Here is a 6,000-nt window from a genome sequence, read left to right on the forward strand (position 1 = left end):
GCTTAGGGTCCCCTTGTAAATGGGAAGGGGAAATACGTCAGAGGCATTTGAAAGATATTAATACGGATTCTTGCAAAAGATAGTAGTTACAAGCTGGGTAGTGGTGACTCACCCCTGTAATCCCAGCACTTTTGGAGGCTGAGGCAGGTAGATTACCTGAGGCCAGGAGTTTGAGATCAGTCTGGCCAACATGGTGAAACCCGGTCTCTACTAAAAGTACAAAAATTAGCCGGACATGGTGGCAGGTGCCTGTAATCCCACCTACTCAGGAGGCTGAGGCAGAATTACTTGAACCCGGGAGCGGAGATTGCAGTGAGCTGAGATAGCGCCACTGCCCTCCAGCCTGGGCGACAGAACAAGACTCTATCTCCAAAAAAAAGAAAGAAAGAAAAAGAAAAAGAAAAAGAAAAAGAAAGAAAGAAAGAAAGAAAGAAAGAAAGAAAGAAAGAAAGAAAGAAAGAAAGAAAGATAGATAGTAGTTACAAAGATGAACTATCCTTTATCACAAACCCTTGTAGTAGAGCACATCTCCCCATGATGTTTTTTTTTTTTTTTTTTTTTTTTTTTTTTTGAGACGGAGTCTCGCTCTGTCGCCCAGGCTGGAGTGCAGTGGCCTGATCCCGGCTCACTGCAAGCTCCGCCTCCCGGGTTCACGCCATTCTCCTGCCTCAGCCTCCCGAGTAGCTGGGACTACAGGCGCCCGCCACCTCGCCCGGCTAGTTTTTTTTTGTATTTTTCAGTAGAGACGGGGTTTCACCGGGTTAGCCAGGATGGTCTCGATCTCCTGACCTCGTGATCCGCCCGTCTCGGCCTCCCAAAGTGCTGGGATTACAGGCTTGAGCCACCGCGCCCGGCCGATGTTTTATCTTCTATACAAATAAGCATTGTACCTAGGGTGGGCACGTTCCTCCTCTTACCTTTGGGAACACCCTGCTGTGCCTGTGGAGCAGCTACTCTTTATGCCTTTACGTGCCTAATAAACTTGCTTTTGCTTTACTCTGTGGACTCCCCCAATTTTTTCTTGTGTGAGGTCCAAGAATCCTCTCTTGGGGTCTGGATCAGGACCCCCATCTGTTAACAAAATGACAGTGGAGTGACTGTTATCGCGCTGGGTGATTGGAGCTATGACACTGGCCTGTAACAATTCCTGTGGGGGCCCAGAGAAGGTGCTGGCACCCCGGCGGGGGGGCTTCCAGAAGGGTGAGGGAAGGGGCTCTGAACTGGTTTCACAGAGTGGGTGGCATCTGAGCAGGTTCGTCCAGATGGAGTAAGAGTTGGCAGGGGAAAGATGATGAGAAGGGCGTTCCAGGCAGGGGACAGGTGCCCAGAGGTGTGGAGTCTGGAAAGAGCAGAGGCTTTCAGAGATAGGGAGTTTTGTGTGGCTGAAGATGGAGGGGAAAACAGTGGGTTAGGCTGGGAGAGCATTAGAAGTTAGATAAGGAAGAGCTTCAGGGACCTCCTTCACTAGGCATGAGGGAGACGAGGTAGAAGGTAATTGTGACATTAACAGTCGCAGCTAACCCTCACTGAGGGCTTCCCATCTGCCAGGCACATCCTGAACACTCTAGACACTTCGTTCACTGATCTTAAGGGGAAAGCATATTATCACCGCCTCTATTTTATGGAGATAAAGAGGTTAAGTCTCTTGACCTAAGTCATTGGTGAGGAAGGAGGCCAGGGTGCCATCTTGGTCTTGGGCTGATGGTGCCATTCAGATAGCCACTCACTCAGAGAAGAAATACCTACTGCAAGCCTGCTCAGACTTGCTCCCTGCCCTCAGGGAGCTGACACTTCAGTGTAGGTGGATGATCCCTGGGAAGCCATGTAACACGCAGCTCAACAAGATCATTTCAGGCAGTAAGAAATAACATGAGAAAAACCCAACAGGGAGAGGGGTCAAGGGACTAGGGTGTGGGTCCAAAGGAGGAACTCTTCCCATAGGCTCAACTTCCTGAACATACCTGGCAGCCCTTCCCCTCTACAGATCACCCTTCCCCTCCTGGACACTGTGGGGGCTGCAAGAAGGGGAGAGTTTCTGATGGCCTGCCTCTGGGAAAATGCTTCTGAAGACCCCTCTCCTTTCTCAGCTAGTCTCCTTCTGCTTCAAGCACTGGCTTCCAACCATCTCCCTTGGAGATACCTCAGATTAACGGGCCAAGAAAAACAAATTTTTCGCTTCCCCTGCCAAAGGCCAGGGGTGGGAAGGGACATCTCCTACCCTTGGAAACAGCCTTGACTTCTCTCTTCATGGGAGAGTAAGGAAGAGTTTCCCTACCACATACTGTTTGGTTTCCCACAGGTAGTCCCATGCTACCTATAAAGTATTAGACACAGAGAATCTTAGAGCAACCAAGCCTTAAATCCTCAGACAGCATCAAATTATAGACTTTGAGACTCTTAGAATCATGGAATGTTAGAAATTGAGCACGTTAAACGGACTGATAAAACTATAGAAGTTTTAGAATTAGAAAACAAGATCTTGAAAGTCTCAGAACTCTAGAATTTTAGAATTTGGACTTGAAAGGAACTCCGGGCTCCATCATTAACAGCTGACGTCTTTGAGCATTGATTTATTCTCTCTGTGCCTCAGTTTCCTTTCTGTTAAAAGGGAATAATAATAATTTGTGCCTGACAGCGTTACCATGAAGAGTCAATGAGTTACTCTGTGTGGAGAGCTGAGATCAGTGCCAGGCACTCAGTGAGCTGTGAGCTGTACTAATACTCTTACAACTAATCTAATTCACTTTCCCTTGTAATACGGTTTAACTGGTTACCCACCCCTCCACCCACCCAGCTTCTGTGCAGGAGGCCATGCAACTTAGACTAGATTCCTTCCTAATATGAGATAATCATTTCCATTGGAAGCAACCTTTATCACTCCAAAGCCTGCTGTCCTGTCACTTCCTGCCTGCCTTGTCCAATACTGTCCTCTATAGGCAGAGACTCCCCTTCCTCAATGGCTACACAGCCACTGGGAGCTCAGCCTGCTCAGCCTCTCCTCCTAGATGCCAGGTGGAGGTGGTGCAATTTGTCTGGAAGCCTCCAGCACCCCTATTCTCTTTTCTTCTTTTCTCAGTATCCTCTGGCCCTCCCCCACTTCCTAGGTTTCCTAGGAGCTCTAATATCTTGCCTTCCATAGACAAAAGCAACCATAATCTCCCTGATGTCAGAGGGGCTGTGCACTTTGTAAAGGAAGCCTGGAGAAAAAGGCAACATTCAACCTGAAGCCTCAGTGTAGGTGGATGATCCCTGGAAAGTCATGTAAACACACAGCTAAAGAGGATCATTTCAGGCAGTAAGAAATACCATGAGAAAAACCGAACAGGGAGAGGGGGGGAGCTCAGGTGTCACCTGGGGTATGACAGATCATGGGATCTGTCAATGGTGGGAGCTCAGGGGCCACCTAGGGCATGACAGATCAATGGATTTGAGCAGAGGGAGTTTAGAGTGTCCCTACCCCTGAACTACAGCACCTGAAAGCTGCCCACTTTGCTTGGGTGCTCCCCTTCCTTCCGGGTGCTTCGCATCTCTGAGGGAAGGAACAATTGCCCAGACTGTTGCCCGGGTGAGGCTGCACACACAGTTCAGCACTAATGGGGGGATGTGAGTCCATGCTCCTGCAGCAATCACTGAATATCCAGCACCAATAATTCCCCAGGTTTGCCGCTAGGGGCTCCAGGAAGGAGCAGCAGCAAGGAAGCTAGACATCTGCAAGGCTCCCATCACTTCCCTAAAATGCCCAGGTATTTTATGCTTGGGCAGAAGAATGGTCATCTTTCTCCCAAATGGGCTTGCAATTGCTAGAGCATACTTGGGCTCTTTCAGTTAAAACACTGGTCTGCCAAGAGAGATATCAATAAGTAGAAATTAGCTTATTTCTGGAAATTCAGCCAGAAGGGAGTCTGGGCTGGTTTTGTGTTTTAAACTATTTCTCTTTTCATCCTACCTCTCTGTCTCTGATGCCAAGGCCCTGAGGGCAGAAGTGGAGTTGACAGGACCAGAAGTCTAGAGCCAGGCCCTGGCAGTAGCAGACAGACCCAACCAGGCTTGGGGCCTCTGCAATGGCCCAGGACATCAAGCCTAGCCTCAGTGAGGACACCGACAGAGCTGTGATCTAATGGTGGGAAAGAAGGTGCAGGATCAAGAGAGGCTCAAGAGGGGGAAGAACAACCTATGTTCCAGCCCCTCTTTCTCTGCCCCACACCTCTTTATGCTGCAGGTGAAATCGCTGGTCCCTGCTCCTCAGGCGTGCTGGGGCCCTCCAGACCATGCTCCTTTGCACATGCTGTTCCTCTGCCAGGAATGTCCTTCCCAGCCTCATACCTCCTCCTCCATGCAGTCCTCTGAAGCTGCTCTTCTCCAACCCCAACTCCATCCCACGCACCCACCTCAACCTTTATTCTGCTAAGGCCTCTTCCAGCTCCAGATCTTCATACCCTTAGAAGCTCCTTTCTCCATCAAATCAAACATATCAAGATGCACTTTAAGTCAATGTATGTATATAACTACATAAGAGCCAAGGAGAGCAGAAAGTGACTCGTTGATAATGTTAATTTTGCAGGGATTAAATTAAATGTGTCAATGTTAAGGTTGTAGTTTTCTGTTTGTATTTGAATTTCATAACCCTTTTCAGGTCTTAAACATGTTGATAGGGTCGAAAGCTTTAATGCCTCCGTAGGTGGGGACTCAGATGAGCTCAGCATCCTAGGGTCTTAGCAGTGGCAGAGAGCCCAGAAGTCATCTCTCTACTCTAGATTTGTCATGGCAAGATGGAGAGTCAGGGACAGAGAGAGGCGAATGTGTTTGAGGTCACAGAGAGGGTCATGGTAGCTCCAAGAGAAGGACTTGGGAACACCTGATCCAAGGCCAAGGCCACATCTCCCACAGTTGACTGTGTGGGCTGGGGCCAAGGACTCTTGGCCTGGCCTACCCTCTGAAGTGGACCCAAGAACCAAACCAAACCCAAATATTGCGGTAGCTGCTGTGTTCTGGGTGGTCCCCATGCGTGATTCTGAGCAGCGCGTGGGTCTTCCCCCATTTCTCCCTCTCAACTTTCGATGAGGCAGATGCCATTATTGTCTGTCTCTCCTTGCAGAGAAGGCCACTCAGCGAGGCTCAGAGAGATGAAAAGATCAGTCAAAAAAAAAACCCCCGCTGGGCACATGGCAGAGCCAGGAGTCCAGCCCAGGCAGTTTAGGGCTAGAGCCTGCAAGCCATCCCTGTTCTATGAGCCCCAGGCAGAGAGAAAAGGAGGGAAGGGTGGGGGAGGGGAGAGGAGAGAGGCTCCTTCCCTTGAATGTCTTGGGGAGATCCAGGCCATGGTCTGGCACACACCACAGCACATACTGTGGGTTCATGTGTTCAGATGGCCTGACCCTCTACAGGGAGCATCATGGCATGGGCTTAAACATGCCAGATATGCCTTAGCCCTGAGCAAACCCTCTGTCTCCAGGGTCCCAGGGAAGGTAAACTGCTCCACAGACCGAGCTGAGTGCAGCAAAAACAGGACAGCAGAAGGGATAACACCATCAGACGGACCTGGGCTGGATCCCAGTGCCACCATGTCCTGATGGCTCAAACATGGGCAAAGCTCTCCCTTCCCTGAGCCCCAGCTTCTGCATCTGCAAAATGGACACAGTGTCTAATCACCACCTTGTAGTATTGTTGGAGACTTTAAGTAAAATGAGACAGAGGAGGAAACTGGTGCTCAGAGATGTTAAGACAGGTGCCCGGGGCTTACACAGCTGGTAAGCTGTGCAGCCAGAACGCAGGCTTTACTGTCCTCTGTTCTTCGCTCCCCAACTTACAAGCCATGGGGCCAGTGAATTTGCCTTCTTTTTTTTGAGATGGAGTCTCGCTCTGTCACCCAGGCTGGAGTGCGGTGGCACAATCTCGGCTCACTGCAACTTCTGCCTCCCAGGTTCAAGCGATTCTCCTGCCTCAGCCTCCTAAGTAGCTAGGATTACAGGCATGCGCTACCATGCCCAGCTAATTTTGTAT

Source organism: Chlorocebus sabaeus, chromosome 20 (genome assembly GCF_047675955.1).
Source record: "Chlorocebus sabaeus isolate Y175 chromosome 20, mChlSab1.0.hap1, whole genome shotgun sequence".
NCBI classification, from domain to species: domain Eukaryota; kingdom Metazoa; phylum Chordata; class Mammalia; order Primates; family Cercopithecidae; genus Chlorocebus; species Chlorocebus sabaeus.